The sequence below is a fragment of the Microtus pennsylvanicus genome, assembly GCF_037038515.1.
Source record: "Microtus pennsylvanicus isolate mMicPen1 chromosome Y unlocalized genomic scaffold, mMicPen1.hap1 SUPER_Y_unloc_5, whole genome shotgun sequence".
NCBI lineage: Eukaryota > Metazoa > Chordata > Mammalia > Rodentia > Cricetidae > Microtus > Microtus pennsylvanicus.
In genome coordinates, this window is record NW_027460883.1 from 23,230 (window position 1) to 37,424 (window position 14,195).

General features: G+C 41.8%; 2 non-coding genes across 2 annotated transcripts; both read left to right on the forward strand.

Annotated features, from left to right (window-relative positions):
* The first annotated feature begins 11,772 nt into the window (after nt 1-11,772).
* Nucleotides 11,773-11,845, forward strand: Trnak-cuu (transfer RNA lysine (anticodon CUU)). The gene has a single exon. It is a non-coding gene; the product is annotated as a tRNA-Lys (tRNA).
* Nucleotides 11,846-11,902: 57 nt separating this feature from the next.
* Nucleotides 11,903-11,975, forward strand: Trnak-cuu (transfer RNA lysine (anticodon CUU)). The gene has a single exon. It is a non-coding gene; the product is annotated as a tRNA-Lys (tRNA).
* Nucleotides 11,976-14,195: the final 2,220 nt, after the last annotated feature.

Genomic DNA, 14,195 nt, shown 5'->3' on the forward strand with positions numbered 1-14,195 from the left:
CTTCATGCATGAGAGTCACCGATGATTTCCCTTTAAAAAAAACCCATCAAAACTCCCAATAACATCATCAGCATTCAACAACATGTCTATGATTTCTTTGCCTTGCCTTTGATTGTGCAGTAAATGATGCTGATAGTTAATCTGTGCAATTAATGCAAATTTCCTTGTAACTGACTAGACAGAATTGACAGGTTATCTTAAACACAGCAGGGAGTCACTCTACGATGGAACTGGTTCATCATCACCTGTGTGACAGTGACATAATTAAGATCTTTCCTTTGTCTATAAATCTCATTATGTTCAACATGATATGTTGTCATACAGATTTCTTAGGGTTTTGTCCCACTGGTGGTTTCCTTGGTATGCTTACATAATTTTTGCCAGATCCAATCAGTTTTGCCATGCACTCTCAGCTCCACGTCATTATGTTCCCCTTATGTTCCAGTCCAGGCATTTTAGACCTCTTGTAACTGTTGTAAGAGTATCTCATGTTCCACCTAAATGATTTAGGGTTTTATTTAGGCTGGGTTTTATCTTCCATCACTGAGTTCATTGACTTTCCTTGGGCGTAATTCCTGGGACACTGAGCCTAACTCCTGGGGGATTCCTCCAGTTATTTCTCCTTTCTTAGAGAGTTTACACTCTCACTATTACTGTGAGAGTGTTTCTGTAGCAAATATTCTTCTCAAGATGAGAAGAAACTTCAATGTTACAATCCATTTGTTATTGTGATTTAAATACACACACACAAACACACACAAGTTAATGCACATACACTGATGATATCTCAATTTATGGGGCCATTCTGGGGATGTCAAGATCGATATCTCTGAGTGGTTCTCAGAAGGCCATAGGGTGACCCTCTCTAGTTACTTAACCAGGGAGGAGAAGTGGACCGCACTGTGACATGTCCCTAGGAACTATGTGTGCCTTGTCCCATAGTCAGACTGATGACTGACTATCTTGAAAACCACCATGGAACTTTTGTTTGGCAAATGATGGAGATCAAGTCAGGGTCAAAATCAGAAAACTAGATGGAGCTTCCAAGCTCCAGTGGAAGAGCAGATGGATGGAGAAAAAGAGCAAGGATGTCAGGAATATAAGGGCTTGGTCCACACTATGAGACACTGTGCCTGAACTAAGGGGATTTCAACTAATCCAGTGACCTGGGAATGAAAGAACATGGGATCAAACTGGAAGCTCTGAATGTGGCTGACAATTGGGGCAGACGGAGAAGCCAAAGATAATGGCACTTGCAATTGTCTGCATATCATACACTGGCTTTTTGTGATAATATTTTTTGTGGATGCATACCTTGCTAAATCTAGATGGATAAAGGGGGGCTTGGACTTCCCACAGCTCAAAGTACCCTGCCCTCTATTTGGACTGGTGTTTGAGTGGAGACGTTTATTGGCAGAGCAAGAAGAATGTGGGAGGAGGAAGAGAAGTGGAAAGTTTGATAATTATTATTATGAAGTAATGGAAAAATCAATAGAAAATAACCAATGAGGACATTGGAGCTAGGAAAAAAAAACATTCATGTGAGTTGTTGACTCAAACCAAAAATTATTTTACAGAAAAAAAAAACACATAAAGGCGTTGAGTTACTTGGAAAATATGACTCAAGTAATTGGGAAGAAGATTGGGGTTTTTATTTTGGGTCTTCATGGGGCTGTATGAGCAGCATTTTAGGACCTGTATGCTGGATATTTCTGGGGGTTAGTAGGGAAGAAACCTGGCTAGGAGGAGTTTTATGACATAAGTAGAGCCTTGATGATGTCACAAAGCTTTGGTTGGGGGTGGCAACTCTGTTCCACATGAAGCACTAGTCTTCTGTGAAGGTGGGCTTACTATCTTCACGGTGGCTGAGGAGGTCAGTTCAGCTCTTGGGCTCCACAACTGTTCAACCGAATTTCCAGAAGTTGGAATCTAGAGAGCCAAGATATTTTCTTTTGGTAAATATGTTTAGGAAGCAACTAGGACCACTGTAGTGAAAGAAAGGTTTCTTTCAAATCTGCTCTGGGTCCAAAATTTATGTCGTTAACAGCTCCTATATTTGATAGCTGGGGGACGGTTAATGTCGGGTATTCTCCCCACTCTATCTTTGCTAAAAATGTCCAATTCCTCAGTCCACTTAAATGGCAAAGATCCTCATTGTCCATATGTGTTTTAAAAGATAATTATTTCTAATAGGTGCTGTTGCACAGATTAAGGTTTCTTTCTTTTGGCAGTTTGACTCACAGTACTCACTTCTCTAATGAAGATACAGAATATCTTTATGTAATCAACCTGGATCTGGATCAGGAGACACAATAGAGAGAGCCAGTGGACTGGAGTGCCATGACCTTGGGCAGGTGGTTATAGATCAGCCAACTAACCAGTAGCTTGAGTGGTAAGGAGAGGAGTGGCTGTTCTTTGAATTCTTTGCCATCTGTTCAGATATTTCTTTCTCACTTTAGGTATTGGCATAGCTTCCTCTCTCATTGATATAGTAAGTCAGGAAGTAGGTTTCTCAGTAGAGGTCAATTGCATTGTGCAGCAGGAATATGTCTCTGATACACATATACTGAGCTGTAGACAAGAGTTTGATAATTTTCCTATTAATTTCTTAAGAACATATTCCATTTAGGTATCCAAATCTATTCAGCCCTGCCTTTTTCACCTGCTCCAAAGTTATTCCTAAAAACAGCCTTGGCCTCACATGCTCACCTTCTTATCCTTGCAGGCACTTATGGTGGAGGAAACCACTTTGTGTCTGATTTAAACTGAAGAGTTCTTCCTATGCAGAGATTGGCAGCTATGAAGCCCAAGCACAGAAACAGAGCCAAGAGACAGAGGAACAGGAGTGCTGTGGCCTATCTCAGAAAGTCTCCCGCCATGATGAAGATGCCTCTTTGTATGAGTTGCATGCCACCTCTCCAGAAGAAGAATGGGCCATCGCTCCAGAAGCAAAAACTTAGTAAGCCTTTTGAGGCCCTGGAGAATATTGTTGGCCGCAGAATTTCTCATGGCTGGAAGGAAGCCAATGAACCAGTCACCCATTGGAAAGCCATCATTCTAGATCAACTGCCAACATATCCCTCTCTCTATTTGTTGAAATATGATGGGATTGATTGTGTCTATGGCTTGGAGCTTCATAGTGATGAAAGGATTTTAAACCTGAAGATCCTGCCTAATAATGTGCCATTTCATAGGTGACAGACACTCATCTCTCAAACACCATAGTTGGCAGAGCAGTGAAACATACATTCATGGGCACAAATGGCTCTAAGAATGACTGGAACGGGATGGTCCTAGAAGAGGTGCCAATCATGAAGACCTGGTTTTATATTACCTACAAGAAAGATCCGGTCTTGTACATTTACCACCTCCTGGATGACTACCTGGAAGGCAACCTCCACATCATGCCAGGCTCTAAGGAAGAGTGGAGTGGCGTGGTCCCAGATGAGGTGCAGACCATAACGACCTGTTTCTACATTGTCAACGAGAATGATCCGGTCCTGTACCTTTACCACCATCATGATGATTCCATTGAAGGCAACCTCCACATCACGCCCGAATGTCCTCCAGGAGAGGTGACTTTGGAATTAGGCAGGGATTCCTTGGAGGGCAAAAGAGTGCAGTACAACAAAAAAGATGGAAACCAAGAGATAGGTAAAATTATTTGCCAAGTTCCCAACAAACCTTCTGTGTATTTCATCAAGTTTGATAATGACTTCCATATCTATGTCTATGATTTGGTGAAGATCTGTTAAAGTGAAATTCTCAAATTTTGAGGGGCAGACTTAATTCTCTCCTTGGGAATGTGTGTTTTCAGAGATACCTCAGGTCTTCTATGAATCCTGGTATCTTTTCCAATGGATTATTCTTTCTCAAAGAATAAAAATTTGTTAACATGTTGTGTTATTTGGTCAATGATGGATTGTGTTTGGTGGATGGGGCATCACAGAAATACATGCCTTAAAACAAAGCAGGATTTATGGTCTTTTCCCCTTGGAGAGTAAAGGACTGGGGATGCGTGGTGTGGTAAAAGACAAGATGGCTGTCAAGGAAGCAGTGGAGAGGGGACAAAAAGTTGTATGATCTCGGGGCGGTATGAAGCTTGAGGGAAAACCATGTCAAATGGAAAGATGTGACCGCTATCAGTGTGAGGTATTGGGACTTAAGAGGATAAAGAGTAGATTAATCAGGAAGGGACACAAATGTATACTCAAAATCAGAGAAAATTAGGTTTCATTTGATGAATGGTTTAATTCGTACTGGCTGTAAGTCAAAGGATGTTTGATCTCCACTAGAGCATGTTGCTTAGTGAAAAGTGTCTCTGCTCAGTTGCTCTTCTCCAGTAAGTTGGACAACAAGCTACCTACTTAGTTTTGCCAGAATTCTGTCTGCCACCTACTTTGTAACGCCTGGATTCAGTATGCCTTGAACTCTCATAGGTCTTATCCATGCCATCCAACCCTTGTCAGTTCATTTAAATAATTGCCCTGCCATATCTGGAAAACAGTGTTCCCTTTCATTGATCATGTTCTGTAGGACTTGGGGTATAAAACTCATGAACACACTCACCCACTCACAGGATAAACATGTACATATGATGCCCACTAGTGTGTGACATGCACACATATGATGCATGCACAGAACTCCATAATATCAGTAAAGTAGGGAATCCATGATGCCAGGTGGAGTCTGGCAAAGACCCCACACACCCATCAAACCGCCAAATACCAGTATGGTACTGATGTCTGACTCCCATCCTGTAAGGAACCTGCCGTCCTGTAACTGGGCTATTTTTGGTTCCTTCATCTTCACAAACTTGGTTAAAATGTTAGGGTTGTCAAACTGGGAGTTAGGGTCCAGCATGTAGATCAGCTGTCCCAGGTCAGGTGATTTGGCTACAATTTGGGTGAGAAATTGTACCAGGGAATTCTGGTACAGCCTCTCCTCTTCTTCTCCCTGTCCTCATCATCACTCTTGTGGGTGGGCCTGGAGAAAAAAGAAGGTAAAATAGAATAAGCCTCCTCCTTAGTGGAAAACCTTGTCAATCCTTAATTTGACCTGTCTCTCTGAGGGAATGCAGCACATTTTTTCCTACTAGGTCTCCTCATTCATTGGTTCACTCATTTTTCCAATGAATGATTGAATTCATCAATTCTTCCTTGTCTCTATCTCTTCTTTCTTCCCTTCTTCCATTTCCCCCTTGATTGTAGAAATTTGAGCAGCAGGGCTGCATCCCCATGGGGCCGCCTTGTAAGGTTATGCTCCGAAATAACAACACAAAACTATTCATTTCAACACTGCCTGCCCCATTATTTTCAGCCTCTTAACCCATGTCTAGTAATGTATGTTGCAGCACAAAGTGCGCTTAGAGGAAAGACTTAGCATGTCTGACCTGGTGGCTGGCTGTATCGCCATCTGCCTCAGAGTGCAGAGCTACCATTTCTGCCCATGGGAGAGGTGCATGGCATCTCTAAGCTCAATTCCTATTCCTCCCAGCATTCTCTTATGTTTGTTCCACCCACCTATGTTCTAACCTTTCAGGCATAACAGTTTCTTTATTTAATTAACCAATGACCTATACTCCATCATTACTCCTATTTCTGTTTAAACAAGAACGGAATCTTTAACTTTCACATAGCAAAATTACATATAACAAAACAGTTATCAAGCAAGAATTACAGTTACAATATTTATATCTATTTTATCTTTTATCATAACAATGGAAAACTATAACTATCTCTCTCTTCTTCAACTCCATCAGAGACTCCAGAATAATACAGTATTACCTAAGCAAACAAAAAGTAAGCCATTTTCAAACTCTAGAAATGACAGAGACATCTCGCTGCCTGGACAGTCACCCAAAGTTCCTCTGTACCGTTGGTGTTTCCATCCTCAGCCTACAGGCCCATAGTTTCCAGCAGACATTTCCATGAAGCAGGAAATTTCAAAGGCAGTCACTATCTGCTTGTCTTGAAGAATGTTTTGCTGACCCTTTCCTGAATCAGGAATACGAAAAGATCATCTCACCTTTAGGCAAGTTCAGTAGTCCTCTCTCTGAGTGTTTTCTGTGTACAGTTTATGCAACAACCCAGGCAAGAACAGTTTCTTCCCCAAAAGGCTATCAAACTCCATAAGGATCCTCTGTGATGCCCATCTTCTTCCTGAAGTAGATATGTGCTGCCAAGAGTAGAGTGTCTCACTGTCATGAAAAACCCTAAGGTGCTAAAACATTAAATACCCTATTTTGTAGTCTAGAGAGATAGGAATAATGCCTATCTAACTGAAGTATATATATATAAATATAAATATATATATATATATATAAATATATATATATATATGTAGCTAGAAAATCTAACTAACATGACTACAAACTTGACTATTATTAATGATTATCCATTAATAACCTATATACATTATATTTTTAAATGAACTACACAATCACAATACCTTAATTAAGATCAAAAATGCATATACATTTAACAAAATTGACCTAAAATCTCTATCAGTAAAGCAAAATCTATACTAATGCAAATATTCATATCTATATCACATCCCACTTTAAATATAAAAGAACATTTATAAGCCATATTTGGGAACGTGGGTGCAGTTTTTTCTCTCCAAAATGCTTCCTGCTGAATGGTGGCATCATTATTGATTTATCTCAGTTGGCAGTTGAGCGAAGCAATTTTTTAAAGGTGTTCACAGTAACCTTTAAGTAGGGCGTGGTCCATCCTACCATATTAGTATAGAGGCATCCACAGACTATCACCCTCTGTGAAAACAAAATAGGAACTCCTTTCCAAAGCATCATGTCCTTAGATCCAAATTTCAAAGTCAAGGCATTTTCAAAATATCTATGTTGGATTATTTCAGCAGCTTTTATAAAGAAACATCTTTTAGCAGCCATTGCTACTGCCTCAAAATTCAAATGATTCAAAAAGAGCATAATAGCATACAATATCAAAATTCGCTGTGAATTTTCCATCTTTGTGCGCTTCAATTTAACCTCTATTTTGTTTATTTTCTTTTTTATTTTTTGCCTTTTGAGACAGGTTCTCTGTATCTTTGACCTGGAATAACTCTGTATACCTGTCTGTCCTTGAAGTCTCAGAGATCTGCCTCTCTCTGCCTTTCAGGCATTGGGATTAAAGGTGTATGCTACTACACATTGAACTCACAAAGATCTGTTTGTCTCTGCCTTCAAGGCACTGGGATTAAAGGCGTGTGCTACCTCACCATGAAGGTACAGAGGTCAATCTCCCTCTGCCTCCCATGTGTTGGGTTTACAGCTGTGTACTACCACACCCAACAACTCTCTTCCTTTTTTTAACTTTAAGAACTTCAAATTTTAGCCTGCACATATTTTTAACACACTGTAAATCATTTAAAAATTTTCTTTGTCTTTGAATCTCTCTTTACTCTATATCTCTCTTTGTTTTTCTGACCACATGAGTCTTTCATTTACCAAGCAATCTCAGTAGGACTAAAGCCGTGGCTTTTCTGGCCAGATGTAGCCCATTCCTTAGCTTGTGGCTGAGGTACCGAACAGAGCCGCATTCAGTGCCACAAGTCTACAGTGTTTAAAGGTCCTTGCTTCAAAGAGGCTGCAACAGACAACACTCAAGCCCTCTTTCTGTAGCTGGCCCTCCTTCCTCAAACAGTCAGAGTTTGCCCAGGCAGGATGGCCCAGAAAGCCGGCATTTTAAAACAACACAGTTTTTTTTCCTGCTACTGTTGAAAACATACAAGCATTCAGTTGGCTTTTATCAACACCATTTAAATGTTTTGTGGCAGGACCTCTTAAGGGCTGCAGGGTTTTGCAGCTGAAGCTGAGTCAGCAAGCCTCTTTTAGATGAGAGCCCTTGCTTTCTTCTAGCAAGCAGAGCAGACCGAGAAATCGCTGCTACCAAGAAAACATGCTTTACTCTTTCCCAAGCTTTCTCAGGCTTTCATTGGATTCAGTTGTCCACAAGGCTGCAAGCCATTCTGTAGTTATTTGAGCAGCGAGGCTGTGTCCCCAGCACCATGGCCGCATGAAGGTTATGCCTGAAATAAATACACAAACACTGTATTCTTTTAAACACTGCTGGCCCATTAGATTCAGCATTTTAACCCATTTCTAATAATCAGTGTAGTATAACGAGGTGCACTTACCAGGAAAAATTCAGCATGTCTGACATGGTGGCTGGCTGCATGGACATCTGCCTCAGAGAGCAGAGCTATGGCATCTGCCGGGGAGAGGGGAGCATGGCTTCTCTGAGCTCACTACCTCTTCCTCCCGGCATTCTATTTTGTTTACTCCACCTACCTATGTTCTAACCTATCAGCTGAAGCGGATTCTTTCTTTAATTAATCAATAAACTTCTTCTGTCACTTTGTCCTTTCAACAGCTTGCCCATATAAATCTCCCATGTTTCTTCTGTTGTATAATCTTTCATTTGTAAAGAACTTGCACTCTCAGGGGAGGATTTTTCTGACATCTCTGTGGATGGAGATCATATGAGGAAGATCAGATGAGCAACCATGACAACTCTAATGCTGTAGAGTTAGGTGGACCAGAGATTGATGGCTGACATCCCTGTGCTATGCATCAGATGCCCCTGAACTCTGGCCCTGTTGACAGACAGGCAGACATCAAATTGGTCACACATACTTAACTCATTCGGGTTCACAGATACTGTAAATGGAGTTTTAATTCTTCTCCTAAACTAATAAAGAAACCAAGATTAGGAGAAGAGAAGAGCCTGAAGTAAGGCCTCAAAATGGGTCATTTTGCAAAGGAAAGGTTACCTGCCTCCATGTATGCTGTCTCCCCTTCTTAGTCAAATCCATCCTTCCAGTGTCTAGCTAACAGCTAACCATAGGATTGAACCCAACTGCCTTTGATTTCTGAAATAAGTGCTGTCCCCTTAAGGTCTCATAACAGCACAGGAAGGTTTGTAAGACTGTCCCAGCAACAATTTAAAGCAATTCTAGGACACCAAAGATGCAGCAAATTTGGTTTATTGGTAATATAGATCTTTCCGATGGGACAAAATAATGTAGCATTAAAAAAAAAGACAGATTGGTGTACTCACGATGAATTTATGTGATATGGCACACACAGGCTTCTAGTTCTAAACACATCATGCTCGGTGGGGTTGGGAGATTGTCTTGACCCTGAACCTAGCTGGAGGCTTTGGGGCCTTGAAAGGACAAGACTTAATATTTCAGGACATCCTTGTACTTGGTCCCCACTGTTTACTGATTTCCTTACAGAGAATGAGCAGCCATCTACTCCTGCTGCCATGCCTTCCCCACATGAACAGAGAGAAGACCCTATACACACAGGTCGCTTATATCACATGTGAAGGCATAAGTCACAAACAAACTCCCACAGCAGTTTAGAATTGTGATTAATAGAATGATTAGTTCTTGAAAGGGGAAAAAATTAGAGATCACAATCCCTTACTGTAGTAATATGGACCGTGGCAGGGTTGCGTCCCCAAAACCCCAGCCGCCTGGCTCGGCTAGCTTATGCCCCAAATAATTACACGGACACTGTATTCTTTTAAACACTGCTCTAGCCCATTTCTAATCATCTGTGTAGCGCCCCTAGGTGCGCTTACCGGGAAGATTCTAGCCTATGTCCATCCTGGGTTGGAGCTTCATAGCGTGCGTCTTCCCTGGAGCAGGTAGCATGGCGTCTCTCCTGTGTCTGCTCCGGAGAGCAGAGCTGCGGAGTCTGACCTCACTTCCTCTTCCTCCTGGCATTCTGTTCTGTCTACTCCTCCCACCTATCTTCTAACCAATGAAATGGGCCGAGGCAGTTCCTTTATTGCTTAGCCAATGAAATCAACAGATTGATATATGACACTCCCACATCACTTCCACTTTTTCTGTTTAAACAAAAAAAGGAAGGCTTTAACCTTAACATAGCAAAATTACATATAACAAAACAGTTATCAAGTAAAAATTACATCAGAAACATTCATACATATAACAAAATTAACCGTAAATCTCTATCAATAAAGCAAAATCTATACTAATGCAAATTATTCATGTCTATATCATATCCCCCTTTAAATGTAAAAGAACATTTATAAACTATATTTGGGAACATGGGCGCAGTTTTTTCTCTCCAAACTGCTTCCTGCTGAATGGGGGCGCTGTTAATCAGATCATTTAGGGTGTAACCTGTGTGCCAGGTTTATCTCAGTTGGCAGTTGAGTGACGTAATTTTTTGAGGGCGTTCACAGGAACATTTCAGGAGGTCGTGGTCTATCATACCAAATCGGGATAGAAGAAATCCAAAGGGTCTGGTCCTCTGTGAAAACAAAAGAAGACTCTCTCCAAAGCATCATTTCCTTAGACCCAAATTCTGATATCATACCCTCATGATATCCGTTCTGGTTCCACTGGGCAGCCCATATAATGAAATGTCTCTCTGTACTTAGCTCCTTCACAGTCAAAAATTTTAAAGAAAACACAATAATACAAAGAATCCAGACTCTCTGTGAATTTTTCTTTACGCGGCTTATTTTTACTCTATCACTTTACTTTATTCTGTCTCTTTAAAGACTTTACCTTTTTTTTTTTTTAAAAACCATTAACTTTATTCTCTATATTCTTTTTCTTCTCTCTCCCAAGACTACGTACATTCATCCAACAGTGTGACTCGTTTAGTGGTCTGAATCTGTCCTATTGTGAATCTGCAATTTTTTACTATTCAGGAGCACTTGTGATTTGCGCCTTTAAATCACTAGGCGCTTAAGAATCTAAGCTGTGACATTCCTACGTTAACTTTTTGCTTTTTAAGCGCACATCTGTAGACCAGGCTGTCTTTGAACTCTCAGAGATCCGCCTGTCTCTGCCTCCCAGGCATTGGGATTAAAGGTGTTTGCTACTACACCTTGAACTCACAGAGATCTGTTTGTCTCTGCCTTCTAGGCACTGGGATTAAAGGCGTGTGATACCACACCTTGAAGTCACAGAGGTCTATCTCCCTCTGCCTCCCAAGTGTTGGGATTAAAGGTGTGTACACACAACAACTCTCTTCCTTTTTTTTGTTTTTTGCTTTAAGAACTTCAACTTTCAGCTTGCATATATTTTAACACACTTTAAACCATTCAGAAATTTTCTCTGTCTTTGAATCTCTCTTTAACTGTATATCTCTTTTTTTCTGACCACGTGAGTCTTTAATTTGCCAAGCAATCTCAGTAGGACTAAAGGCATGGCTTTGCCAGCTAGATCCAGTCCATTCCTTAGCTTTCCAGCCTCATGGCGGATATACAGGCTGCAGCCATGTTTATAGCCACACCTCTATGGCGGTTCAAGGTCCCTGCCAGCCAGCAAGCTACAACAGACAACACTCAAATCCTCTCTCGGTAGCTGGCCCTCCTGCCTCAAACAGTCAGAGTTTGCCCTGGCAGGATGGCCCAGAAAGCCGGCATTTTTAAACAGCGCAGCTTTTTTCCTGCTACGGCTGAAAACCGAAAAACATGCGTTCAGCTTTTCGTCAACACTGTTTAAGTGTTTCGTGGCAGGACCTCTTAATGAGCTGCAGGCTTTGCAGCTGAAGCTGAGTCAGGAAGCCTCTCTTAGATGAGGTGCTTGCTTGCCTCTAGCAAGTAGAGCAGACCCAAGAAATTGCCGTAAGAAACATGCTTTACTCTATTCTTTTCTAAGCTTTCTCAGGCTTTCTGTGGACTCAGTTAGCCACACGTCTGGGCGTCATTTGTAGTAATATGGACGGCGGCAGGGTTGCGTCCCCAAATCCCCAGCCGCCTGGCCCGGCTAGCTCAGTCGGTAGAGCATGGGACTCTTAATCCCAGGGTCGTGGGTTCGAGCCCCACGTTGGGCGCCATTTGTAGTAATATGGACGGCGGCAGGGTTGCGTCCCCAAATCCCCAGCCGCCTGGCCCGGCTAGCTCAGTCGGTAGAGCATGGGACTCTTAATCCCAGGGTCGTGGGTTCGAGCCCCACGTTGGGCGCCATTTGTAGTAATATGGACGGCGGCAGGGTTGCGTCCCCAAATCCCCAGCCGCCTGGCTCGGCTAGCTTATGCCCCAAATAATTACACGGACACGGTATTCTTTTAAACACTGCTCTGGCCCATTTCTAATCATCTGTGTAGCGCCCCTAGGTGCGCATACCGGGAAGATTCTAGCCTAAGTCCATCCTGGGTTGGAGCTTCATAGCATGCGTCTTCCCTGGAGCAGGTAGCATGGCGTCTCTCCTGCGTCTGCTCCGGAGAGCAGAGCTGCGGAGTCTGACCTCACTTCCTCTTCCTCCTGGCATTCTGTTCTGTCTACTCCTCCCACCTATCTTCTAACCAATGAAATGGGCCGAGGCAGTTCCTTTATTGCTTAGCCAATGAAATCAAAAGATTGATATATGACACTCCCACATCACCTTACAAAAGCCCTCTGCAGGATCAGAAAAGGAGCCTAGTAGCCGGAAGGGAAGCTCAAGCAAGAGATCAAGCTGAAGGTAGAAGTTGATTTTTAAAAGAGAGAGAGACCACAACTCAATGGGCTGGTATCTCAGTGGCTATTCAGGAAACATCACAGAGAAAGGATCTGCTTCATGCATGAGTGTCACCGATGATTTCCCTTTAAGAAAAAAACCCATCAAAACTCCCAATAACATCATCAGCATTCAACAACATGTCTATGATTTCTTTGCCTTGCCTTTGATTGTGCAGTAAATGATGCTGATAGTTAATCTGTGCAATTAATGCAAATTTCCTTGTAACTGACTAGACAGAATTGACAGGTTATCTTAAACACAGCAGGGAGTCACTCTACGATGGAACTGGTTCATCATCACCTGTGTGACAGTGACATAATTAAGATCTTTCCTTTGTCTATAAATCTCATTATGTTCAACATGATATGTTGTCATACAGATTTCTTAGGGTTTTGTCCCACTGGTGGTTTCCTTGGTATGCTTACATAATTTTTGCCAGATCCAATCAGTTTTGCCATGCACTCTCAGCTCCACGTCATTGTGTTCCCCTTATGTTCCAGTCCAGGCATTTTAGACCTCTTGTAACTGTTGTAAGAGTATCTCATGTTCCACCTAAATGATTTAGGGTTTTATTTAGGCTGGGTTTTATCTTCCATCACTGAGTTCATTGACTTTCCTTGGGCGTAATTCCTGGGACACTGAGCCTAACTCCTGGGGGATTCCTCCAGTTATTTCTCCTTTCTTAGATAGTTTACACTCTCACTATTACTGTGAGAGTGTTTCTGTAGCAAATATTCTTCTCAAGATGAGAAGAAACTTCAATATTACAATCAATTTGTTATTGTGATTTAAATACACACACACAAACACACACAAGTTAAAGCACATACACTGATGATATCTCAATTTATGGGGCCATTCTGGGGATGTCAAGATCGATATCTCTCGAGTGGTTCTCAGAAGGCCATAGGGTGACCCTCTCTAGGTACTTAAGCAGGGAGGAGAAGTTGACCGCACTGTGAAATGTCCCTAGGAACTATGTGTGCCTTGTCCCATAGTCAGACTGATGATTGACTATCTTGAAAACCACCATGGAACTTTTGTTTGGCAAATGATGGAGATCAAGTCAGGGTCAAAATCAGAAAACTAGATGGAGCTTCCAAGCTCCAGTGGAAGAGCAGATGGATGGAGAAAAAGAGCAAGGATGTCAGGAATATAAGGGCTTGGTCCACACTATGAGACACTGTGCCTGAACTAAGGGGATTTCAACTAATCCAGTGACCTGGGAATGAAAGAACATGGGATCAAACTGGAAGCTCTGAATGTGGCTGACAATTGGGGCAGACGGAGAAGCCAAAGATAATGGCACTTGCAATTGTCTGCATATCATACACTGGCTTTTTGTGATCATATTTTTTGTGGATGCATACCTTGCTAAATCTGGATGGATGAAGGGTGGGCTTGGACTTCCCACAGCTCAAAGTACCCTGCCCTCTATTTGGACTGGTGTTTGAGTGGAGAGGTTTATTTGTGGAGCAAGAAGAATGTGGGAGGAGGAAGAGAATTGGAAAGTTTGATAATTATTATTATGAAGTAATGGAAAAATCAATAGAAAATAACCAATGAGGACATTGGAGCTAGGAAAAAAAAACATTCATGTGAGTTGTTGACTCAGACCAAAAATTATTTTACAGAAAAAAAAAACACATAAAGGGGTTGAGTTGCTTGTTAAATATGACTCA